This window comes from Hyperolius riggenbachi, chromosome 7 (genome assembly GCF_040937935.1).
Source record: "Hyperolius riggenbachi isolate aHypRig1 chromosome 7, aHypRig1.pri, whole genome shotgun sequence".
Classification (NCBI taxonomy): domain Eukaryota; kingdom Metazoa; phylum Chordata; class Amphibia; order Anura; family Hyperoliidae; genus Hyperolius; species Hyperolius riggenbachi.
In genome coordinates this window covers 103,370,309-103,397,787 of record NC_090652.1, presented here as the reverse complement: position 1 = coordinate 103,397,787, position 27,479 = coordinate 103,370,309, and the positions used below count along the sequence as shown (strand labels likewise).

Sequence of the window (27,479 nt, the reverse complement as noted above, 5' to 3'; positions counted from 1 at the left end):
AGACTTCAAGCAGGCCACTGTACTACCCCTGCTCAAGAAACCCTCCCTCGACCCCTCGCTACCCTCCAACTACCGTCCTATCTCCCTCCTCCCCTTTGCCTCAAAACTCCTTGAGCGTCTGGTTCACAAACGCCTGACCCAGTTCCTCAATGCCAACTCACTGCTAGACCCACTGCAATCTGGATTTCGGCCTGCCCACTCAACCGAAACTGCTCTCACCAAAGTGGTCAATGACCTTGCCTTAGCTAAAGCTGAAGGTAAATACTCCATTCTCCTCCTTCTTGACCTTTCAGCAGCCTTTGACACAGTAGATCATCCCCTACTCCTCCAGTCCCTCCAGTCCATGGGCATTCACAATCTTGCCCTGTCCTGGCTTTCATCCTACCTCTCCAACCGCTCCTTCACGACCGCCTTCCATGAGTCCTCATCCACCCCCAACCACCTCTCGGTGGGAGTCCCCCAAGGTTCGGTCCTTGGCCCCCTACTGTTCACCCTATACACATCCTCCATTGGCAATATTATCTCCCGATGGGTTTTAACTATCATCTGTATGCAGATGACACCCAGATCTACCTCCACACCCCTGACATATCCACCACTACCATGGACAAGGTCTCCTCCTGTCTATCAGCCATCTCCTTCTGGATGTCCGCTAGGTTCCTGAAACTAAACCTAGACAAAACGGAATTTATGATCTTCCCACCCCGGACATCCATAAACCTCCCAGATGTGCATGTCACTGTTAACCACACTACCATTCACCCTACCTCTCAAGCCCGCTGTCTGGGTGTCACCCTGGACTCTGCACTCTCCTTCACTCCCCACATCCAAAACCTCACAAAGTCCTGCAACTTCCACCTTCGTAACATCTGTAAGATTCGCCCATTCCTGACCTCTGCCACCACCAAACTCCTCATCCATGCCCTCACAATTTCCCGCCTTGACTACTACAATGCCCTGCTGTCTGGTCTCCCTATGACCCGAACAGCCCCACTGCAGTCCATCATGAATGCAGCAGCCAGAATTATCCACTGCTCCCATCGCTCCACTATGGCGGATCCCCTCCAGGCATGGTCGGAATAGCCGATTTCCGTTTCCGGCACAATTCCGCATTCCGTCATATAGCAATTCCGTTACCGTTCCATTCCAACGGCATACCGGGGCAGTTCCGCGGAATTCCGACTTATACGGAATTCCGGCGGAATTCTCTCTCTCTCTCTCTCTCTCTCTCTCTCTCTCTCTCTCTCTCTCTCTCTCTCTCTCTCTCATCCATCCAGTAGGGAATTGCAGATTTTCAAAACAGCTTATATACCATAGCTGGGATTTGAACCCAGGACCTAGTGTGTAGTAGGTATCTGTCTTACCCTCTAGACCATGACCCACACTACATGCTAAAGCTGGCGGTAGCATAAACCATACTTCCATTATGATCAATTCGATAGAAAAAGTAGCATGATTAAGGATTTGTATTTTTGAAAAGCATGCTTATATACCATAGCTAGGATTTGAACCCAGGACCTAGTGTGTAGTAGGTATCTGTCTTACCCTATAGACCATGAACCACACTGCATGGTAGTAGGTATCTAGTAGTAGGTATTTTCTATCGAATTGATCATAATAGAAGTATGGTTTATGCTACCGCCAGCTTTAGCATGTAGTGTGGGTCATGGTCTAGAGGGTAAGACAGATACCTACTACACACTAGGTCCTGGGTTCAAATCCCAGCTATGGTATATAAGCATGCTTTTCAAAAAGTACAAATCCTTAACCATGCTACTTTTTCTATCGAATTGATCATAATGGAAGTATGGTTTATGCTACCGCCAGCTTTAGCATGCAGTGTGGGTCATGGTCTAGAGGGTAAGACAGATACCTACTACACACTAGGTCCTGGGTTCAAATCCCAGCTATGGTATATAAGCATGCTTTTCAAAAAGTACAAATCCTTATATAGGAATTCCGATTTGACTACCGGAATCGGAATTAACCTAATTCCGGCCGGAATCCATAATTCCGCGGAATTTTCCGAGCATCCCTAATCCCCTCCTTGAATCCCTCTACTGGCTTCCTATCCAGTCCAGAATCAGATTCAAGATACTGTGTCTGACCTACAAATCTGTCCACAAAACCTGTCCAACCTACATTTCCGATCTTACTCAGAGGTACACACCTAGCCGCTCACTCCGCTCTTCCAATGAACTTCGCCTAACCGCCCCCCGCATCACCCAGTCCCATGCACACCTCCAGGACTTCTCAAGAGCTGCTCCAACGCTATAGAACTCCCTACCTCCACCCATTAGGGCAGCCCCCTCCTTCAACATCTTCAAGAAAGCCCTCAAAACTCACCTTTTCACTCTGGCCTACTACCCCTCACAAGTGCTCTAAACCCACAGCTGAACTCTGGTCTCCTACCTCTCGTGTCCCTACCTCTCCCTTTAGATTGTAAGCCTTTGGGCAGGGTCCTCCTCCTTTTGTGTCCAACCTGTTCATGCACCTCCATTACTGTGAACCCATGCTAGGCATCTGAGTGAACCTAACTTGCCTAATCTCCATACTCCCCTCCAGTGACTGACTAAGCATTACCTTGTACTCATACTGTGCTGCATGATCTGATCTTTCTTGTATTCAGGTATTGTCATTTTGCTGTATGTCACCCCTAAATATTGTATGTATCCCTATTTATTGTCCAGCGGTGCGTAATATGTTGGCGCTTTATAAATACAATAAATAAATAAATACATAAATAAATAAGATAAGCTCAGAGGTATGTTCATGTCTGATCCACATTGTCTGCTCCTCGCCTTGCTCCCCCTGGGCTCAGTATTTTTTTTTTTAACAATTTGGCGTTTGGCTAAAGTCTGATTTTTAGACAGGAAGTGACAGGCCACGATGTTCCCTACTAGCACCCTCGCGTTCTCTCTTTTTCCCTACCTCATTCACTCTTCTTAAAGTACCCTTGACCTGGTTGAATATACTTTTAACATTGTGTTATCGCTGGTGCTGTGACTTTGTCACAGCACACAGCACCATCATCCCCCTCCAATGCCCCCTGTGGCCCCCCCGTTCTGGCAATAATTATAAGTGGGGAGGAAGTGACAGTTCTTCCTCCCTGCTGTACGTCAATAACTCCGCCCCCTTCACCTGCTGCTTTAGTTCCTATCTGATTCATTGCACACAGCGAGCAGGGGAGCTGCGCTGTGTGCGGGCATGTGAAAATTGAGGTCAGATATCCTTCCGCCTTCAATTACTTCATCATATAGGAACTAAAGCAGCAGGTGAAGGGGGTGGAGTTATGGACGCACAGCAGGGAGGAAGAACTGTCACTTTCTCCCCGCTCATAATCGATGTTCTGTCTCAGTTGAAGGACATGACTGAGCAGAACAAGGTTTATAGGAGGAGGGAGGTTGGTGCTGTGTGCTAGTCGCAGCACCAGTAATAAAACAATGGTAAAAGTTTAAGGGGAGGGTATGATAGGGTGATAGGAGGGATCATCGCACAAAGCCTCCCTCTTCCTGTCTGAAAATTTGCCAAATGTCATTTTTTTCCAAGAAGTGATTATGGTCTAGGGGGGACAAGAAGAGGAACAAACGCAAAGAGGTATGATCATCCAGCATGAACCTACCTTTGTGCTTTCCTAAGGTACCTTTACCTCGGGTCAGGTATCCTTTAAGGGAATTGAAAACTTTTTCAAAGTCTATAAAAGTCAAGTACAGTGTAGTTCTCTATTCTGCACTTTGTTCTATAAATATTGTTAAGGTGTTAATAAGATCAACACAACTACAATGTTTACAGAAGCCAGTCTGTTCCTTTTCTATTTTTAAATTGAGTATTACACATTTCATGGTATACTTAGAAGCAATGCCTCACCAATTATTACAGTTTGTTAGGTTACCTTTTTGTGATCTTAATAATTACTCCTTTCTTCCATCTGGTAGATATTCATCAATCCATGTTTTCCTTAAAATGGGATGCAATATAAATCAATTGTTGTTTGTTTCAATAACTGCTTTTAAAAGTTATTGGACAATATTGTCCTCTCCCGGCACTTTACCTTCCTTGATCTCTTCCAGTGCGATTTTCACTTGTGCATGAGTTGGAGGTGAATGATTTATATGGTTTCATTCATATTTATTTATATTTCATCCACATTTTGTTTTTAATTTTGAAATAGTTCTGAAAAATGTTCCCTCCATCTTCGCAGGTGATCTACTTTTGCTGTTAGAATTTGCCCATGTTTATCTTTTTTTTTTTTTTTTTTTATTGGCTTGGTTCTTATAACATTTTTATTTGATACACAACTCTATTTCTAGTAATATTATAAAGCTCATTTTTATCTCCCTTTAGCACAGCCTCTTCTGCTCTTTGTACTTTGAAGTCTTTGAATATTATTGTAATAATTCTTTCTTGATTTGTCTGTTCACTTTTTGTACATTCCAGTTGTGTTTTTGCCTTGTGTTTACTTGTTTAGTGTAACAAACGTAGAAGAGACAGTTGCGGTGAACAGCGATACCACCGCAGCTGCCTCCATCTCCCTGCCTAGTGATCGATCCATGCCTCGGACATCTAGCATGCCGAGGACGGGTTTGTCAGCAGCACATAGGGTTGCATTGTCGCATGCGCGCGCGCACAGAAAGGACCTTTATGCGGGGAGGAGGCGCGTCAGCTGACCGGCCGGTCGGCTGACGTCAGAGGAGACGTCCACCGCGCCTCATTGGCTGATGAGAGGGGGCATGCTGGAGGAGTCTCCTCTGCTTCTTATGGCCCATACTCACGAGGGACTTTTGTCGCCTCAACACGCGGCGCGCGCGTGTTGCGGCGACAGGTCGCCCATGAGTATGGGCCGTTGCACGCGCGCGCACCCCGAACTATCGCCCGTCGCTCATGTCGCCATGTGATTGAAAGTTTCAATCGCATGGCGACAGTCGCCGCCGCACCTCCGCCGCAACTGTCGCTAGACCGCGTGAGTACGCGGACTAGCGACAGCAACCTCCATTAAAGTATAAGGAGCTTCCGGCGGAGGGAGGAGGAACGTCAGCGACAGCTTCCGCCTCGCCGCTGGTCCCTCTTCCGCGTGTGTACGCGGAGGGACCTGGCGAGGAGCTGTCGCCGGCATGTCGCCCACACGCTCACGTGTGCTGGCGACAGGCAACATTTGCAGCCCGTGAGTACGGGCCATTAAGCCTCGCAGTATCACTTGCAACCTGTCTGCTGTTGCGAATACTTTGTGTTAGCGCTCAGACCTTAGTTAGATCCGGTGTGCATTGATCCGGGAGGAAACCGGGGATTTCACACAGAGATAGGATTTGTTGATAGCTATAATTATAACTGAAATACTGTTTATTATCTGTGTATGACTCTTACTCGTTCTGACCACTCCTGTGATTCTGTACTTCTGCCCATCTGATCTTGTTGCTGACTCTGCCTGTTTATACCTTCCTGCCTTTGCCTTCTGATTTGGTACTGTATCAGTCTGTCTGTTGCCAACTCGGTTAGTCTGACTACTCTACTCTCACCAGAGGGCTCTTGTCTCTGGTGAGAGGCTCTGTACTGTTAGTGCCCACCAGCTCCTCTGGTGAGGTATAGCTAACCTATCAGTACTAATGTTGCACCAAGCACTATACTTGCTATACGTTAGCTGTCTGGTATACTTGTATTATTGGTGATTCTGCAGATCACCATATAATCAGGTATATATCTGTATTATAGGTGATACTGCAGATCACCTGATAATCATAACTCTGTTACTTGCTGACACTTATCGTTACATTTAGCTTGGGTTGATTTTATTTTTTAAATGTTTTTTAGTTTGTATCTTTTCCCAAGTATTTTATCTGTCCATTCTTTCTCCAAACGTTATCTATGCCCTTACACCTTTTTCCTAATTTCTAAATAACTAAATAGCAATTGCTATTTCCACATCGGTTTCTTCGGCTGGCAACTGAGCACATCCCTGGAAGCGATTCCTCAACCTTATCCTAAACTTTTGATTTTTATTTATGTTTTTGAGTTTCCGTAGGTCAAATTTCTTCCCTTGTGATGGAAGTTTCCTTGCTGCCAATATTTTGATTTGTACTTTTGCTATTACAACTTCACAAGTTGATGATCACAAACAATGTCTGCACCTCTTCTATTTCTTACCTTTCTTGCTTATTGCATAGTGGTCAGTTTGACTTTGTATGTCATTGTTTAGAGATACCTATGTAACTTTATGGAATCTTTTATGCATGAACAAGGATCCTCCAATGACAATATCATGGCTGGTACTAAAAATCGATAAACATTTCTTCACTTTAATTCCTCTATCCAAGTGCATGTCTTCCTATGACATGTTTTAGTCCTTCATTGTCAGTTCATATTTTGGCATTCAGATCTCCCACTGGGGCATATGCACTAAACATTAGTAAAGTTGGTGTGTACAGAGTGTATGGCAATTTTACTGTTAATTCTGTTGATATGGTAGCAAACCTTGCACAATTAGCGTGAACCACATTACCTAGGTAAGTAAGGCAAGTAGTGTAGCACGCATTACCATAGCAATGAGTCAGCAGGAGAGGTGTGTTAGATGTTTAGTACGATCCTACCGTCGGCAGGTACTCTAATAGTACATTTGCCAATGTCATGATAGCTATGGAGACCAACTTGATGCTAAGCATATTCTTAATAGCCCCGCCGTGTAATACGCAAAGTGCGGAAGTAACATACGCGTTGCCATAGTGCTAAAAATGTGGGTTACGGAAATGATGTAGAGTCACTATGTAGAAGCGGCCATCACATACAGCGTAAGTCTTCGTCACATCACTATGGTAACAGTTACTCTGTACGTGATGTTCGCTTCTACATAGTGATGATACGTCACATCCATAATGTGCGGCGGGATCTGCATTTTTAGCACTATGGCAACGCGTATGTTGCTTCCACATTTTGCGGATTATGCGGTGGGGCTATTAGGGCCCTTTAACCCTTCAGCTGCTTCCACCATGCAGATCAGATTATTCCTAAGTGAATACATAGAGTGAGAATCTTCTGCAAGTTTGTTGTGCTTTTGAGAGTCGCAGACTTTCATTTTAATACCATCACGCGATATTCTGTAATTGCAAAGAGCAAGTGTAATGACTGTGATGTCTTTATCAACCTGTTCTCCGCAGTTTGTTTTTAGCACGGCCATCTGCTGCTCTGAAAGTGGCAGCTGCCATGTTTTACAAATAGCACAATCAAGTGCTTTTTCTCCCGTCACACATTTTGCTCCAGGCTTGTGTTTTGTACCAGGAGCTTTAATCGATCACTGTGTGCTGGGCATTATTATCCATATCATACACGCTCTTTCTCTTGTCTAATGTCAATTACAAAGAATTAGAGACTTTCACTTGATTGGGATTTCCCAAAAACAGACTGGAAGGAAAACATTTGCACCAGTAGTATAACCGATGGAATTCAGATGTGTTTCTTTAAGCTTAAAGTGTACCTGAAAGCAGAAAAAAAAATAAAGTTGCTGTTACCTGACCAGTGGAGTGACTAAAATTCATGGGGCCCATTAGCAAAACATTGATGGGACCTCTCCAATGTTCACACCACTTCCCTTCCCTCCCCTTGGTGCCCTTCACACAAGGGTCATAAAACAATTGTGGCCATCATTTGTGTAGCCACAAAAACACCTGATCTGAAGTATAACCCCCCGTATCGCCGGAAGGGAAGGTTAGTAGTTGGGGGCCCCTACAGCTCTGGGTGCCCCCCTCTAGTAACGCCACTCACCTGATGTCCACTAGTCTATGCCAGGCTCTCATGGCAACTTTGCTCTCCGTCACTGTGCGCCAACCCGTCAAGTTAGCTGAGACTGCCACCGCTGCTCTTCTGTGCTTCCACTAACACTCGAGCCCCAGCAAAAGCATCTTCACAGCTCCCACCGGGGCCCCCATTGGTCTATTGGACCAATGAGAATGACTCTCATTGGTCTACCCAGTGGACCAATGGGGAGCCTTGGTGGTGGCCATGAAGATGCTTTTGTTTGTAGCTATGAAGATGTTTTTTGCCATCTGTCTTATGATATTATGGCAACAGAACCACTTAGTGGCAGACATTTTTCCTATGTCAGATTATGTTCCACATTAGACCGTACACACGCCCGATTTGACGTCCAAACGACTGGACGTTAAAACGTCCAGACGACGGGTCTTTTGCGAAAATCCGACGTGTGTATGTACCTTTAGCTGATGATTAATTCATCGGCTGTCAGATAACTAATTGGAAGCTGCTAGAATAGCCCTTAATTGGCTTAATTCCTTGGTCTGCAAGTACAAACATGAATTTTTTTTTTGTTCACTCAACACTCAGGTTTTAAAAACATCAGATGAACTCTGCATTGGAGCAGGGCTTGGTGGTTCAGACTATGGCCTCGGACACACTATCAGGGCCATTTCTTGGGCAACCGCGCTGGGCACAGACTGGCAAGTAGAAGAAGGGGGGCGTAGGCAGAAGGATGTAACCGCTAGCGAGCTGGTGACGAAGAAAGAAGATTACCAGCTCAATAACCTTCCTTGACTCCTCCTTGGCTGCCTGCATTCGACGTCAAGTCATCATCACGTCACCACCGCGTGATGACACCTGATGCCCTGTAGCGGTACTGCAGGCTGTCAGTGCATGGCGCCCACAGAGGAGTCGGCTTTCCAAGCTCTCTTTGCCTGTGTGTTTCCTGGTCCCTGCTTCCTCCTGGATAAGCATCTGGTTACTGGTAAGTAGTCAGAGAGGAGTATCTAGAGGGGTGCAGGTATGGCTGCTGCCATAGGCGCCACATCGCCATGGGCGCCATACCTGCTGCCCCCATACTTTGCTGCAGCTGCTACTGCTGTCTCCCTGTGTGCCGTTGCAGCTGGACTTGGGAGTCACGTGACCCGTGAACGGCTCAATTGCTGAAAGACTCAATTGCTCACAGACAGCGCTCTCAGCTGATGCCGCCCGGGAGATCTTTGATGAGCCGCCCCCTCCCCGAGATCTTTGATGAGCCGCTGCCCACTCCCCTAGATCTTTGATGAACCGCTGCCCCCCGAGATCTTTGATGAGCTGGCTCTTCCCCCTCGGGAGATCTTTGATGAGCCGCTCTCCAGGAGATCTTTGAGCCGATGTGTGATCAGCCGCCCGGGAGATCTTTGATCAGCCTATGCCGCTCTTTGATCAGCTGATGCTGCCTTTGCGGCGCTGCAGGTCATGTGATGCAGCCAGCGTGGATGTCTGTGGCTCACTTTCTCTCGGTGCAGGGCTGCAGGCAGCGATTCCCCATACGGAACCCGGAACCATGGGAGCCACCACGTGCTTCTCCTGAGTCCCGACAGCTTCTGCCTATGGAGGCTGCCTGTCAACCATCAGCTTCTGGGAGGACCTGACCTGAGCTGAAGGACGAGGTCAGTGCTGGGGGTTAGGGGTTTGATGTGGTACAGTAGGACAGGGGTGTGATGTTTGGGTGATTGCCATAGGTATGATGTGCTGGGGGAAGTTGTAATGTTTGGGGGACAGCTGGGGTGTGATTTGCTGGGGGGGGGGTGAGCAGCCGGGGGTGTGATGTGATGTGCTGGGCCTGGGGGGGAGGGGGGTTGCAGGGTTGTGATGTGCCCCAGGGGGGTGATGTTTGGGAGACAGCCAAGGGTGGTGTGACGTGTTGAGGGGGGGCAGGTGATATTTGGAAGACAGCCAGGGGTGTGATGTGCTGGGGGGGGGGGGTGATGTTTGGGAGACAGCCAGGGGTGTTATGTGCTGAGGGGTGATGTTTGGGGCAGGGGAGTAATGTTTGGGGGACGCCCAGAGGTGTCATATGTTGGGGATAGCCAGGGGTGTGATGTGCTAGGTGGGGCAGGAGTGTCATATGTTGGGGACAGCCAGGGATGTGCTGGGTGTGGGGCAGGGGGCAGCCAGGAGCGTGATGTGCTGGGGATGCAGGGGTGTGATGTTTGGGGGGATGGCCAGGGGTGTGATATGCTGGGGGGATTGGGGTGTGATGTGTTTGGGAGACAGCCAGGGGTGTGATGTGCTGGGGGGGACAGGGGTGCCATGTACTGGGGAACAGGTATGACACCCCTGTCTTCTCAGCACATGACACCCCTGTGTTCCCAGCAGGACACCCTCTGTCCTCCCAGCATGACACCATTGTCCCCCCCTCCCCTGCATGACACCCCTGCACATGACACCCCTGTCCTTCAGTACATGACGTACTGGAGGACAGAGGGGAAGGGGTGTTATGTGCTGAGGGGGCTTCATGTGCTGAAGAGAGGAGAGGGTGCACAGTACCCAAGGATGGTGAGTACTTCAGATTGCAGAAGGGATATACATTGATATGTGGTCTATAAATAATGAAGGGCCGGAGGCAGCCAAAATACACCAATGGGGGGTGGCTACTTATACTAAGGCTTACTTACCTACACTGGGGAAGGGGGGTAATTATACTGGGGACACAGGCACTTCTCACTACCTATACTGAGGGGTCTGACAAGCTACACTGTGGCTTAACTGGGGGCTACTGCTGACTGCCTATACTGGGGGGTGACTGGGGGGTTAATACTTAGGGAACCTCTGGTTACCTAATATGGGGGGGGGGAGACCTGGCTACCTATTAGTATTCTGTCTACCTCATACATTTTGGGTACTTTTAACTACCTAATACTATTTGAGGGGCACTGGCACATCTGGTGACCTAAGGCTCCCTGCACATCCGATTTGCAATTCCTATTCTGATTTGCAATTCTGATTTTTCCTGAATGCTATCAACAGAAAAAAATGCAGAAAACGCAGCATGCAGTAACGATTAAAAATCGGAATCGCATGTAAAAAACAGTTAAAAATCAGAATCGGAATTGCATGTAGTGTGCAGGGGGCCTAATAAATAAGGGACAGCTATAGCTCTGGCAACCTAATACTGATATATAGGGGCACATGGCTACTTTATTTTGTTATATGGGCAATATGGCTACTTAATTCATGTATGCAAGACGCACTTGGCTTCTTAATTATTTTATCTTGACGCACCTGGCTATTTAATCTATCATTAAGGCACCGGAGGCTGCTCTAGCTACTTAATAATTTTATCTGGAGCTGTGTGACTACTTAATTTATCTGGATGTTTATAGCTACTTTATATCTTAATTGAGTAGCATGTGACTATTATCTGGAAGCATGTGACTATTTTTTTTTTAATTTTGATGCAGAGAATGATCACTAATGTATGCAAAAAATCAGGGTGTGTGTGTGTGTGTGTGTGGGGGGGGGGGGGGGGGGGGGGCGGGCGCAATTTTAGTTTTTGCCATGGGAACCATATTACCCAGATACGCCACTGCTTGTGACCTCTAGCTGTGTGACTGTCCCTAAACGTTAAGGGTATGCGAGTCCACGTGGGTGGGGGGGAAAGGGGCGCAATACTTTTACAGCCTCACCCTGGGTGCAATTTAGCCTAGAAACTGCCCTGTACACTATGGGTGCTTCGTGCAAAGTGCCAGCCATTTGCCAAATTGCATAAATGCCACAATTACATTGGGACTGCCAGAGTTTTTACACTCTACTGTAACTGTAGCCACTGATATGATCGCTCCCAAGCAGCATTCTGAGATCGCTCTGCAATTGCCATGCTGCTAGTGGGACCACCTCAATAGGGTTCCACAGGTGTATCTCTTTGCTGATCACCAGCAATCAGCATGCACTGCAAAAGTGCTCTCAGTCAGTGGTGCTCAAATACCCCTTTTTAAAATTCGAGTTTGGTCGAATTCGAATAGTAAATTATTCGAGGTCAGTCGAATATTCGAGTCGAATAATTTTTACTATTCGATTCGACCTCGGACTTCGAGCTGACTATTCGAGTCGGTATTCGAGCTCATTATTCGAGCTGACTATTCGAATTGGCCTTAAATAGCTTCCAACACTTGTTTTGAGGGTGAATGATGCAAGAAACATCTTTTTTTCCAAGTAACAACAGCAAGTGATTATGTGGGGATGTTCCTTTAAAAAAAAAAAGGTGGAAAGAGAAGTTGTGTCCAGAATTTTGTTCAGTACTGTATATACTTCTTCTTCTTCTTCTTCTTCTTCTTCTTCTTCTTCTTCTTCTTTATCTTCTATATCTTCTTCTTCTATATCTTCTTATATATCTTCTTCTTCTTCTTCTATATTGTCTTCTTCTTTTTCTTCTTCTTCATCTTCTTCTTCTTCATCTTCTAATCTTCTTCTTCTTCTTCTTCTTCATCTTCTTCATCTTCTTCTTCATCTTCTTCATCTTCTTCTTCTTCTTCTTCTTCTTCTTCATCTTCTTCATCTTCTTCTTCTTCTTCTTCATCTTCATCTTCTTCTTCTTCTTCATCTTCTTCTTCTTCTTCTTCATCTTCTTCTTCTTCTTCTTCATCTTCTTCTTCTTCATCTTCTTCATCTTCTTCATCTTCTTATTCTTCATCTTCTTCTTCTTCATCTTCTTCTTCTTCATCTTCTTCATCTTCTTCATCTTCTTCTTCTTCATCATCTTCTTCATCTTCTTCTTCTTCATCATCTTCTTCTTCTTCTTCTTCTTCTTCATCTTCTTAATCTTCTTCATCTTCTTCTTCATCTTCTTCATCTTCTTCATCTTCTTCTTCTTCTCCTTCTCCTATATCGTCTTCTTCTTCTTCACTTATTTCTCTTTCCATTTTTTTTTTAAAGAAATGCAGCTATTTTTGAGCGTAACAAATAGCTGGTGGGCGCACGCATGTTGGAAGCGCCATTGTATGTGCTCCCTGGCAGTGGAAACACACAGACAGCTGGAGGTAAATTCAGCAGCAGGAGAAGGAGGATGAGTGTGTGGCAGCAGGCAGTCAATGAGGCAGGCAGCGTGACATAATAGCCCTGGTACCTAGCGGTGATACCAGGGCTGTAAATAAACACAACAGGAGGTCCCAGACAGCGGTCGTGCAGCCCACATCGTGTCCAATACACAACTGGGACAACACAGTTTTCAACCCGGGCACCTCAGAAAAATTAAACCTTTTTTTTTTTAATGGTTTTTTGGTTTTGGTTTTACAACCCATTACACAGATATAGCTATTTTTTGACGTAATAGCTGGTGGCATAGTGGCAGCAGAAGGTAATTCTGTGTACCCTGGCAGTGGGAAACACAGACAGACAGCAGCAGCAGCAGGAGGAATGGAGGAGTAGTGTGAGTGTGGCAGCAGGTAGGCAGCGTGACATAATAGCCCTGGTACCTAGCGGTGATACCAGGCCGTAAATAAACACAACAGGAGGTCCCAGACAGCGGTCGTGCAGCCCACATCGTGTCCAATACACAACTGGGACAACACAGTTTTCAACCCGGGCACCTCAGAAAAATTAAACCTTTTTTTTTTAATGGTTTTTTGGTTTTGGTTTTACAACCAATTACACAGATATAGCTATTTTTTGACGTAATAGCTGGTGGCATAGTGGCAGCAGAAGGTAAATCTGTGTACCCTGGCAGTGGGAAACACAGACAGACAGCAGAAGGGCAGTACACAGCAGCCCACTGTAGGTGTAAAATGTGTGGCTGCAGGCGACGTAATAGTCAAAGTGAACCAGGCTGGCTTAGTGAGCAGGAGCCAGGAGGTGGTAAAGGGTGGTAAGGCACATTAACGATGGTTCTAAGTTCCGGCAGCCAGTTCATGTCCCCCTCTCGCCGACAACAGGGGCCAGGAACTCGCCTTCCACCCACGCCTGGTTCATCTTGAGAAACGTCAGTCTGTCCACAGACTTGTGAGACAGACGTGAGCGTTTCTCGGTGACCACGCCACCAGCTGCACTGAAGCAGCGCTCGGACAGCACGCTGGAAGGGGGGCAGGACAGCACTTCCAGGGCGTACTGCGCCAGCTCGCTCCAGATCTTCAGGCGCTTGACCCAATACTCCATGGGATCAACAGGGGCATCGCTGTCAAGCCCGCTGTAGGACCCCATGTAGTCAGCCACCATGCGGGTCAGGCGCTGGCTGTGACCGGAGGAGGATGCTGCTGCATCATGCACCTCCTCTCTAGTCACTGCTGCCGGAGCCTCTACAGTCCTGTAGAGCTCGTGGCTGAGAGACAGCAGGTCTGTGGGGCGCTTGCTGCTGGATGCAGGCACCTGCTGCTGCCTCTGTGCTGGCTGCTGGACAGTGGGGGTGGAAGGCTGGGGGAAGGCTTCCTCCAAGCGCTCAACAAGGGCCTGCTGCAAGCTCCTTATTTGTTGCGCTGGGTCTCCTCCTGCAGGCGGCAGGAACTGGCTCAACTTCCCCTTGAGGCGTGGGTCCAACATCATGCTGATCCAGATGTCCTCCCTCTGCTTCATCTGGATCACCCTGGGGTCCCTGCGCAGGCACCTCAGCATGTGCGCTGCCATTGGGAAGAGGCGGGCCACGTCTGCTGGCACATCGACGGCAGTGCTGCTGTCCTCATCCTCCTCCTCCTCCTCTGCCTCGTCAGCCTCATCCTCTCTCCACCCCCGCACCAACTCAGCTGCACTGTGCTGCTCCCCCTCATCAGCAGCCAGGTCAGGGACCTCCACCAAGTCCTCCTCCTCCTCCCCCTCAGAGGTGGACTGTGCAGCTGCTTGCCGCTCCTGCTGGTCCAAGGCTGCCGCTCCCTGTTCCAGCAAAGCATCGAGGGCCCTGTTCAGCAGACAAACCAGGGGCACCCACTCGCAGACCATAGCATGGTCCCTGCTCACCATGTTAGTGGCCTGCAGAAAGGGAGCCAGCACTAAGCACACCTGCTGCATGTGCCTCCAGTCATCATCGGGGACGATGGACGGGATGTTGCTGGTCTTGTCCCTTCTCTGAGCGGCGGAAACAGTGGCCAGGGCAAGGTACTGGTTGACAGCGTGCTTCTGTTCAACCAGACGCTCCAACATCGCCAGGGTGGAGTTCCAGCGAGTCGGAACGTCAAGGATCAGCCGATGGCGTGGCAGCTCCAGCTCCTTTTGCACGTCTTCCAGGCTCGCACAGGCTGCAGCCGAGCGCCGGAAGTGACGCACAACGTTCCTTGCCGTTTCCAGCAGTTCGCCCATCCCCTGGTAGGTGCGCAAGAACTTTTGCACCACCAGGTTCAGCACGTGGGCAAGACAGGGGATGTGGGTCAGGTTTCCCCTGTCTATTGCGGCAACCAAATTGGCCCCATTGTCGGCCACCACCTCTCCGACTCTGAGGCCTCTGGGGGTCAGCCAAATCCTCTCCTGCTCCTGGAGTTTGGCCAACACATGGGTTGCCGTCAGCTTGGTCTTCCCAAGGCTGACCAAGTGCAGCAGCGCTTGGCAGTGGCGGGCCTTCACGCTGCTGCTTAGGCGGGGGGTTTGGCCAGGTGTGCCGGAGGATGGCAGAGGATCGGAGGAACCTGCTGCAGTTCCCCTGACCCTGCGGGGTGGCACCACCCACTGTGTTGCTGCTGCTGCTGTGCCCGCTGCTGCTCTCCCATCCTCACCCCCTTCCACCAAGCTGACCCAGTGGACAGTGAAGGACAGGTAGCGGCCTGTCCCGAAGCGGCTGCTCCAGGAGTCCATGGTGACGTGGACCCTTTCACCAACCGCGTGCTCCAGCCCTCGCTCCACATTGGCCATCACAAAGCGGTGCAGTGCAGGAATGGCCTTGCGGGAGAAAAAGTGTCTGCTGGGGAGCTGCCAGTCTGGGGCTGCGCAAGCAAGCAGCGCACGAATGTCGCTCCCCTCCTGCACGAGCGTGTACGGCAGGAGTTGGGAGCACATGGCCCGTGCCAGCAAGCCGTTCAGCTGCCGCACGCGACGGCTGCTGGGAGGCAGAGCCCTAACCACCCCCTGGAAGGACTCGCTCAAAAGGCTCTGGCGTGGCCTTTTGCTGGCACGGGAATCAGCAGACACAGCGGAGGAGGCCACTGAGGACTGGCTGCCAGAACAGGCCTCAGTGTCGGCGGCAGGAGTTGCAGAGGGGGGAGGAGCAGTGCGTTTCCTCACTCCTGCTGGTGCTGCTGGAGGAGCAGGAGGGCGGGTGGCTGCTGTTGCTGCTGCTGCTGCTGCTGAAGGCTGTGCAGTGATGGGTAAGGTGCCACTGCCAGCACCAGATGCCTTCAGCCTCTGGAACTCCTCATGCTGGTGGAAATGTTTCGCAGCAAGGTGGTTGATGAGCGAGCTGGTGCTGAACTTTAAGGGGTCTGCACCTCTGCTCAACTTCCGCTGACAGTGGTTGCAAGTGGCGTACTTGCTGTACACAGTGGGCATGGTGAAATATCGCCAGATTGGTGACAGAAACATCCCCCTACGGCATGGAAGCGCTGCTGCCTGTCTCCCTGTGGTGGTTGGGGGGGGGGGGCTTGGGTGCGGCTGGTGGTGGTACTGGCAGATGCTGCTGCTGCTGCTGCTGAGCCTGAGACACCAGCAGGCTGTGGGACCTGCCTACTGCTGCCAATGCTTGCAATGATGCGCCTCCTTGCAAGGCCCACAAGAGCATCCTCCTCCTCCTCCTCAAAGCTGCTGAGGACGACATCCCCTGGAGGTGGTGGCACCCAGTCTCTGTCTGTCACCGGGTCATCATCATCCTCCCCCTCCTGAAACATGTCCTGCTGGGATGATGACCCCCCAAACTCCTCTCCTGATGCATGGATGGGCTGCTTGACTGTCGCCACAGTCTTGCTGTCCAATCCCTCATCCCCCAAAGTGCCCATCAGCATCTCCTCCTCAAAATCGCCAACAACAGCAGACAATACCCTGATGGTGCCTGGGGTAAAAAGACTGCTGAGTGACAGGTCGCCAACTTGTGACGGTGAACTGGCCTCCTCCCCAGACCCTGCTGGGCGGCTGCTGCGAACAGGGGTGGTGGTGGTGGTGGTGAGGGTGGAGGCCTCGGATGCAGAGCTGATGGCGGGCTGCTCATCCTCCGTCATGAGTTGCACCACAGTGTCTGCATGCTTTTCCTCAATGGGACGTTTCCGACCCGGCTGGAGGAAAATCGGAGCAGGTGCTACACGCTGCTGCTGCTGTGTCTCTGCAGCGTGAGTTGCAGATGCTCCTGCTGGGCGGCGCCCAAGGCGTCCACGGCCAGTGGCTATGGGAGGAATGTTAGCCACTGACGCTGCTGCTGCGGAACTGTGCATGGTGGCGCGGCCGCGGCCTGCCACAATGCTGCTCCCTCTCCTCCTGATTCCCTTGCTGCCCTTCCCCTTGCCCAAACCGCGCTGGCTGCCACTTCCAGACATGTTTTGGGCGTATAGACAAAAGTTTTTTAAAAGGGCGGGTGAAAAGTGGGGTACTTTAATGGAGTGGGTTGGTGGGTGAGGTGACTGAGTGAGTGTCCCTACTAGTACAGTAAGTAAGTAGTAACAGTCAGGAAGTACAACTAACTAATTACAATAATCAATCAGTTATCAGAAGGAAATAGAGTGTGTGTAGTGTGTGTACACAGACAGTGAGTGCACACACGCAGGAGCTAGTAGCCTATGAACAGTGACTGAGTGTCCTAGACTCCTAGTACAGTAAGAGTAAGTAGTAAGAGTAAGTACAACTAACTAATTACAATAAGCAATCAGTTATCAGAAGGAAATAGAGTGTGTGTAGTGTGTGTACACAGACAGTGAGTGCACACACGCAGGAGCTAGTAGCCTATGAACAGTGACTGAGTGTCCTAGACTCCTAGTACAGTAAGAGTAAGTAGTAACAGTAAGTACAACTAACTAATTACAATAAGCAATCAGTTATCAGAAGGAAATAGAGTGTGTGTAGTGTGTGTACACAGACAGTGAGTGCACACACGCAGGAGCTAGTAGCCTATGAACAGTGACTGAGTGTCCTAGACTCCTAGTACAGTAAGAGTAAGTAGTAACAGTAAGTACAACTAACTAATTACAATAATCAATCAGTTTTTAGAAGGAAATAGAGTGTGTGTAGTGTGTGTACACAGACAGTGAGTGCACACACGCAGGAGCTAGTAGCCTATGAACAGTGACTGAGTGTCCTAGACTCCTAGTACAGTAAGAGTAAGTAGTAACAGTAAGTACAACTAACTAATTACAATAATCAATCAGTTATCAGAAGGAAATAGAGTGTGTGTAGTGTGTGTACACAGACAGTGAGTGCACACACGCAGGAGCTAGTAGCCTATGAACAGTGACTGAGTGTCCTAGACTCCTAGTACAGTAAGAGTAAGTAGTAACAGTAAGTACAACTAACTAATTACAATAATCAATCAGTTATCAAAAGGAAATAGAGTGTGTGTAGTGTGTGTACACAGACAGTGAGTGCACACACGCAGGAGCTAGTAGCCTATGAACAGTGACTGAGTGTCCTAGACTCCTAGTACAGTAAGTAGTAACAGTAAGTACAACTAAGTAATTACAATAAGCAATCAGTTATCAGAAGGAAATAGAGTGTGTGTAGTGTGTGTACACAGACAGTGAGTGCACACACGCAGGAGCTAGTAGCCTATGAACAGTGACTGAGTGTCCTAGACTCCTAGTACAGTAAGTAGTAACAGTAAGTACAACTAACTAATTACAATAATCAATCAGTTATCAGAAGTAAATAGAGTGTGTGTAGTGTGTGTACACAGACAGTGAGTGCACACACGCAGGAGCTAGTAGCCTATGAACAGTGACTGAGTGTCCTAGACTCCTAGTACAGTAAGAGTAAGTAGTAACAGTAAGTACAACTAACTAATTACAATAAGCAATCAGTTATCAGAAGGAAATAGAGTGTGTGTAGTGTGTGTACACAGACAGTGAGTGCACACACGCAGGAGCTAGTAGCCTATGAACAGTGACTGAGTGTCCTAGACTCCTAGTACAGTAAGAGTAAGTAGTAACAGTAAGTACAACTAACTAATTACAATAATCAATCAGTTATCAGAAGGAAATAGAGTGTGTGTAGTGTGTGTACACAGACAGTGAGTGCACACATGCAGGAGCTAGTAGCCTATGAACAGTGACTGAGTGTCCTAGACTCCTAGTACAGTAAGAGTAAGTAGTAACAGTAAGTACAACTAACTAATTACAATAAGCAATCAGTTATCAGAAGGAAATAGAGTGTGTGTAATGTGTACACAGACAGTGAGTGCACACACGCAGGAGCAGCTAGTAGCCTATGAACAGTGACAGTGAGTGTCCTAGTACAGTTACAGTATATATAACTACAATACTAATACAATCAGTAGTAAAGGACAGCAGAAATACTGGTATAGATGAGAGAAATAAACAGAGGACAGGAGAGAACAGCTGCCCACACAGGCAGGCCCTGAGGCCTAAAGCTGTAAGCTTGCAGCAGCTGTCTCTGTCTAGTATGTAACACAAAAGCTACTAACTAAAATACAATGTCTAACTAACTAACAACGATATAGGTGTGTATAGGAGGTGTATGTGAGCAAAAACGCTAGGTAAATGACCACAATAGAGCTCTTGCTAAGCCAAAGCACAAAGGAGCAACTCTCTCTCTGTACAAGTCTCAGGCAAGCACGGAGAAACCTAACATGGCGGCCGCTATTTATAGGGTAGGGGCTGGCCAGGGTCCCCCTCTGTGATTGGCTGCCGTCAGAGGGCCTGTGAGCCCTCTGATTGGCTCTAAGGACATCAATCTGGGCTATGACGCTATTCGAGCTCGGTACCGAGCTCGAATAGCGCCGGTTTGCTCGAATAGTGAATGGGCTATTCGAGTGTACTCGAATAGCCCATTCGAATAGCTACAGCTATTCGGAGCTCGAATACCGAGCTCGAATAGCTGAAAAAGAGCTCGAATATTCGAGCTACTCGAATATTCGAGCTCTGCTGAGCACCACTGCTCTCAGTAAGGCCCAGGCCTAAGTCTGAGATTGTTTCCTGGACACTTATACTCCACAATTCACACTTTTATGCTCAGGACATTATGACAACTGGTTAGTCTTCCCCTCCCTCCTCCTTTACAGCATTTGTTTGCTGCTAATGTCTGCTGGATGCAACAATCCTATTTCACTGCGCTCCTACATGGTTTAAGATTATGTCAGCTATCATAACACTGGAATGAAATTATATTGCCGGTTATAAATTTCATTTATCTTGTTGTTTTCAAGCTGTGACCCATCTGCTGCATTTTGGAAAATACTTTTTCTTATTTCAGAGGCGAGCTTATTACTTAATGTAATGATTTGTAATGGCAGGAGCAGTTCCGCACAGCGGTGGCATACGTCATGCTGCTGTCATGTCGATCTGATGAGTGTGACGATGATTAGGAGCCATGAAATGTACATATGCGAGGATGGCTGTAAAGGAAAAAGAGGACTTTAATGCAAACCAAAGAGGAGGTTTGAAGCGTAAACCCATCTAAAATACATATTTCATTTATGAGTGTGTTCTGTGCAGCAGATTCTGGTTTAAGTAAGCGTCAGTACACAATAGGATATTTTTGAAGAGCTTAAAGGGGAGCTCAGGGAAAATGTAAAAAAGGACATGTACCCATTTACAGTTGTACTTGACAGTTTGTAAACCCTTTAAAATTCCTATATATATATATATTGACTGAAATGAATGTGACCTAAAAGTCCTAAAATCAGAACCAACTTTATTTGCCGAGGACAACAGAAGACACACCCAGAATCATTTGTTGTGCACACGGTATTGACAACAGAGAAGGTAGCAGGCATCTACGCATTTGAGACAAGCAGGATTATTGGAGAGTTCAGGGATAGCGTTCCAGACATGTAGGTAGGGTCCAGGCAGGAAAGAGTCTGCACTGCAAGGGGCATATGAGAGGCAGGTAGTGGGGCTAGGAGATTTTGCAAAGGTGGGTGCTGGTGTTCAGGAGCAGAGGTGGGGCCTGGAGTTCAGAATAACAGCCTCGGTAATAAGGAGTTCCTGTGCCTGGTGCTTTTGGAGGGGTTGGTTCTGCAGTGGTGGCCTGATGGGAGGAAGTAGTGACTGCCAGGGTGAGTGAGGTCATTCAATATCCTGTTTGCTCTGGAGGTGTGTAGGAGGTCCAGAGGCGGCAGTGGCAATCTGATGATCCTCTCCTCAGCGTTGATAACTCTTTGAAGCTTGTGCCTGTCACTTGCGGTTGCACCTGTGTACCATACGACAATGGAGGAGCAGAGGATAGACTCGATGGTGGCAGTGTGAAAACAAGTCAACAGCTCCATTGCCAATACTGTTCCATGGCACTCCAAACTTCCTCAGTTGCTGTAGGAAGAAAAACCTTTGCTGAGGCAAGTAGATGAAGAAATTCTAGCTAAACAAATGGAACAAAAATAATGTATTTAGTCATGTATTTATTGGAAAAAAATGATTCAATAACATATCTGCATGCAACAAAAGTAAGTGAATGATGCTCTTGGTATTTGGTGGTGTAACCTATTCCTTGTGTAGCAATTAGATGTTTGCGGTAACAGTTGATTGGCCCTGCACTTCAAATCACAGGAATTTTTACCCGCCTCCCCATACAGAACAGCCTCAACTCGTTGATGTTGTTGAGTTTACTCACATAACCTCTCATTTTAGATCTTTCCACAACATTTCAATTGGATTAAGGTCAGGACTTTGTGTTCTGACAAGTAGAATGATGTGTGTATCTAGGATTGGCTTCATACTGCTGAGCTTCAGATGTCTTCACATTGTCCTATAAAATTCTCTGGCACGGTTCAGAATTCATTGTTCCATAAATAATTGCATGTCCTGAACTGATAAGGGCCAACCAGTCTTAAACAGTCTGTAAGCATGTTGCATTACTTTGGCTCTGTACAATGCTGGTGCTTAAACTAAACAAACAAAAAAAATAGTAACTTATTTCAGTTTTTCCCTACTCAAAGAGGAACTGTTGCGAAAATTTTAAAATTTAAAACACATACAAATTAGAAGTACATTTCTTCCATTTCTCCCAGAGTAAAATGGGTCATGAATCACTTTTCTCCTATGTTGCTGTCACTTACAGTAGGTAGTAGAAATCTGACAATACTGACAGGTTTTGGGCTAGTCCATCTCTTCATGGGGGATTCTCAGCAAGACCTTTATTCTTTATAAAGACATTCCCTGAAAATGATTAATACACAGATGCTGACCAGACTCCCTGCTCGCCGCACACTATTTTGGAGTTGGATGGAGCAACTGCCATTCACCAAGTGCTTTTAAAAATAAAGAAAACCCTGAGAACCCCCCTATGAGATTATGGGCTATTCCAAAATCTGTAGGTAAGGTCAGATTTCTACTACATACTGTAAGTGAAAGCAACATAGGAGAAGAGTAATTTATGGCTCATTTTACTCTGGGAGAAATGTACTTCTTATTTGTATGTGTTTTAAATTTTAAGATTTTCGCGACAGTTCCTCTTTAATCATCAAGGCTGACCAACAGTGCAGGTTTTGTGAAAATCCACAGAGGTACTTCATTAGCTGTGCTGAGACACCAATTACCTCACCTGTGAACGTCTGTGGTTTCCTGTAAAACCTGTACTGTTTATGGTCCTTAAAGCCAGGGTTGGGGTCTCTGGCTCATTATTTGTACTGCCATATGGTTGATATTTATAGCATTTGGAGGATATAACAACTGGGGTCTGTCAGACAGGGATGAGTAGTGTATAGCTGTGTCATAATTCATTGCAATGTGCAGTGGGGTTTACCATATTGCATTTACATTACATTGGATGAAGCATGAAAGAAGTGAGTGTCACGGGTGTGGATACATTTTTTTGCAACATCCACTTTCATCAGCAGATGACATACATATTACACATGATATAATATATATTACCAGTATGTCTTATTACCAGTATTTTATATGTTATGGTATGAACCGCATTAGCACAGTGTTGCCTAAGTCATATGTTAGTGGGCTCTTAGGACATAATTTTTTTATATGGTTCTGTTGTAGACACTTTGTTATTGACCTGAGGAAGCGGGCCAGTACCTGTGAAATGCGATGGTTTTTTTTGTGCATCATTAAAAACTTTTACTTACAGTATATGGTTTGTCCGTTTATGGAGGTAAGTCCAAATTACTCCTATACTTAATGATTTAAGATAATTATATTCTGGGCGCCTCCAACAAGTCTTCTTTAGGATCCAGAGGCTTTCCCCTCCCAAAGTAAGTGTGCCCAAGGGGAACTTTTTATTACAGATTGTCTTAAAGGACCTCTGTAGACATTCACCATTTCATAATTTTTTTGTGACGGTTGCCCCATTTTCATGATAAAATAAGTGAAAGGAGGTTTATTTCTTTCCTTTATCTCTACCTAGATAAAGGAAAGATAAAGGAAAGATGAATCCTTTCCCTTTATCTCTATTAAAGTGATACGTTAGCACTTCGCAGAATTTAATAAACTTCTCTTGGTGTGTTCTTGTGGCTCCTCTCTGTATCCTGAGCTCAATAAGGACACCTCCCAGCATCCTCTGTACCCAGCCGGCCCGCTTGTTTCCTGTTACACAATAACACTGTTCTACCTGCAGGCCTCCTGAGTATTTGTAAACATTTCTCTATTACGTCTATGAAAGAGTGATTTATCAGCATCCTTGTTCTGTAATACGGAGACACATAAATTCTGCTGTATGTCAGATGAGGACAGCATAGGAAAAGCTTTTACAATGTAATGCCATTTCCTGTTAAAATGCTGTCAATATGTGTAAGTGCTGTAAAAATTATTTTGTAATTTAATGTAACTAATTTGCCCCAAATTGAGACTCTCTTTTGTGAGCTATTAGCTATACCGAACATGGCCCCTTTCTATTGAGTTTGCAAGTTTAATCTTTTTGCACAGTGTGACTTATCAAGCGATTGCAGATAGTTGCCACCCCCATCAGCATTTTGGTTAGAAAGCGCTGGTAACAGCTACACTTCTGTAGGTAAGATGAGGAATACTATCCATCATCATGTTGAAGGACCAACAGGGATGTTTTTGAACCAATACATTGCAAGTAACACAGATCTCCCCCCCATTCCCACGATGTGTGTGTGCAAAGCTGAACCAGAGAGGAGAGAAACATGGGGCTGTGCATTGCAGGCACTGGCACCAAGCTTACCACCCTCTGCATCCTCCAAGACAGCATCTTTTCCCTGCTGGCCCATAGCATCCCGGCCCTAATCCCCAGGATGCTGGGTATGTGCTGTACAGGCGCCGCACCAACCGATCTTAGCAGATTAACGATGAGATCACCAACCACACGTAAAGTCCTGCTTCCTCTCTGACTAGAGCAGCACCTAATGTGACCCAGCCATAACAGGTCACTTGAGGCTCTGCAGTAGTCATGGATACAGGATGCTGGACCCCCGGATGGAGATCCCATAGTTGAAACGTTGAGAGAAGGTGAGTGAAGTGGCACTGCACATCTAGGGAGGGGGATTTGGGGAGTGCAAGGAGGGGGAGCATCTGGGAAGGGGAGCTGCCTCTTGCTACCCTAAAGCATGTGATTCATGTTGTTTCATGGAAGAACCTCCCCCCCTCCCCCAGATGCCTGCATAGCCAAACAGGATGAATCTCCTCTTAAAACTCTTAGCAACAATACTAATATGAATACTTTTCTCTTGAATAAAGCTATAAAATAAAAAAGTAAACATAAAGAGACCTGGAAAAAAGTTACATACTCAGCTATGGAGAGGAAAGGCTATGGATCTCATAGGGCCTAGGTTCTCAACACATAGCATGTGTACCCCAAGAGGTACTTGGGTTAGATTCAGAGGGTACTTGAACTTGTTATAGTCTATTACAATGAGTTTGGAGATTAAGATAAATCAAGTATAAATAAACAAAAATAGGTATTTTTAGTCAATTAAAACAATTAAGAAATGTTGGAAACACTTTTATATACCATTTATACATATACGTCAAGGGGTGTCTGATATGATGTTATTCACAATAGGGGGTATCGGGCAAACACCAGCTTTCATAATGGAGTACATGCTGTAATAATGTTGAGAAACACTGTCATAGAGCCATCCTGGTCCTCTCTCCATACACTTGGTCCACCGCTGTCCATACCTTCAGGGGTCCTCAGAAGGCTTCAAAAATCTTCATGGTTCAGAGTGCTCCTAAAGACAGGTGGATCTGTACTGCACATGCTGACTGTTTCCAAAGCCCCAGTTAAGGCCCCGCTCACACTGCACACGTTGTCATCCGGATTTCGGCAACGCGTGCAGGAGGGCGACACGCCCAACATCAGAAAGTGCTGCTTAGACTGCACTGTCTGATGTTCACACTGCATGCGTTCCGGACCAGTGCAGTTCGCAAACACATGCTGCACGCATTTTTTAAGAAAACGCATGGCTGACCCGTTCATTGAAAGTTAATGGGATCTGCCACGCAACACATACAAACGCAGATGGCGTGCATTTGTACGCGTTGCGTTCCGAACGCATGGCCATCCACGTTTCATGATGTGAACGTGGCCTAAGTTTAAAATCTGAGACAGTTTTAGTCTCAGGTATACTTTAAAGCAAAGGCATAGCTACAGGTTGGCAAGGGGGGACATCTGTCCCCAGGCACAGCATATGGGGGGCGCTGCAGCTTAGGTATGTGCCTTGCAGACCATATACCTGTTTCCCCGCAACACACTGTCCCCTAATGCCTCATGATCCCTGCAGTGCCTATGAAAGAAACAGGAAGGGAAGGGGCAGATCTTCTCCCCTACTCCTTTCTACTTTCCATGCACTCCCCACCTCCTTCCAGCCCTCCTCTCCTCATCTTCACGGCTATAGGGACTTGGGTGTGTGCTGCACAAAAATGCAGCATACAGTCCGGGCCACATGTCGCATACGTGCATATGAGGCTTTAGTCACATTCAGGAGGGAGACACTCCACCCCAGACCACCCCCACATTCTGTTGCATGTTCATGCCCATTTTCTGGCACTGCACACACTGCAAGAGTCCCTAGGGGGTGCGAAAACTGTCTTTGTCCCCGGGTGGTGAGAGTGATATGGATGCTGCCATATTTATTTCCTTTTAAAGTGGACTTGAACTCTTGCACAGGACAGAAGGAAAACATAGAGAAATGCACCCTGTGTGTATTTAGAGAGTTTAGCCCGTCTAATTCCCCCTCATTTGTGTCTAATCACAAGTTGTAATTTGATCATTCCCCTGTGTCACCTGAGTGTCACAGTAGATAAGCTCATTTGAAAGCATAGGATGTTAACAATATGTCTGTCACTTAGATGATTGCATCCCGCCGCAATGCTAAAAAAGTTCTTTAGGGATTACCCCGTTAATAGATAGTAATCCCCTTTCTGGCCATAAGCCAAAGCAGAAGGTGGGGCTTTCTAGCGCTCACTTCCTGTGGCGGAAATATGCATTGGCGGAAGTGCACTTAAAAAAAGTGAACACAAAATCTTTTTAAAAAGTCTGTGTCGCAATAGACCTACATGACTTCCGGTCCGCTGCACATCACCATGCAAGCCGGCCCCCACGCGCTGTTTCCCTCACGTTGGCAGTGCGGCGAAAAAACATCACCTCCGGCGCATCACGTCGCACAGTACGAGTGTGAAAGGCCCCATAGACTTTCATTGTCTTAGCGTTATCGCAGGGTAACACAACGCAATAAAAATGCCCCAGTCTGAAAGGGGCCTCCGTGTACAAAAAAGTTCTAATAAAGTTGGGATTCTAATTGGATTTCACTGCTATACCTTCATTATCCACTAGATAATGAAATATATTTACGTTATTGATCAGAACACTTTATCAAAACTAGAGTTTCACATCCAATAAACCACATCCTGAGCAGCGTGCCTGTGAAATAGCTGCACGCTATAGATAAGTTCCCATAATCATAATAAATAAAAAAGATAATTGCGGCTGTTAAAGCTGGAAATTTACAGCGTAGATGTAACCGTCGTGTTAGCGGCATGAAATCTGAGTTATATTAACTTTAATCACACTACGTTCTACCAGCTAACTTCCACTTAAATGTATAAAAGCCCTCTGAGAATTCTTGTGACATTTTTAATGTACCGTGCTAAAATTCCTCGGAGAAAAGTAAATGCGTGGCATAAAGTGCAATGCTCTATAAAATAGCGAGGGGGGAGATGGGAAAAAAGAACAACTTTGATACAAAAATAAAAGTTAATAGACTGAAGTTTGAGATAGTGTAAATACCATGTCAGAAGTTAATGTATTCAATGCCTTTAGTAGCGCGGTACCCTGGCACACAAGGCCCGACATATTTAAAGCCAGCATTTATTTTTTTTAAAAAGGAAGAGGTTAATGGTCCTTTTCAGAATGTAATTTTCTTAAGCACATTATTTTCCAGGTGTCAATGTTTAACATGAAATTCCACCTTTGTTGAATTAAAATAAGATGTCATAGTTTATAGCTACACAAGACGTTTTGTAAATGTAAAAGGACCAATATTGTAAAAAAATAAAAAAAAAATAGGATTTAAAACTCATACATGTACAATGTACTTTCTCCCGGAGTAAAACTCACTATAAATTACTTTTTTTCTATATTGCTGTTGCTTACAGTAAGCAGTAAAAATCTGACGGATCTGACAGGTTTTGGACTAGTCCGTCTCCTCATGGGGGATTCTCAGGGTTTCTCTTATTTTTTTACTACATCCTGCAAAGAATCAATACAAAGATACAAGCCAG

General features: G+C 46.6%; 1 long non-coding RNA gene across 2 annotated transcripts in view; it reads right to left on the bottom strand.

Moving 5' to 3' along the window:
- Positions 1–20,461: 20,461 nt before the first annotated feature.
- The window catches only part of LOC137525608 (uncharacterized), a 239,727-nt gene continuing 232,709 nt past the window's right edge, over positions 20,462–27,479 (bottom strand). For both annotated transcript variants that reach the window (XR_011022953.1, XR_011022952.1), the window contains one exon: positions 20,462–21,144. This is a non-coding gene — a long non-coding RNA (uncharacterized lncRNA). The remainder of the gene's footprint in view (positions 21,145–27,479) is intronic.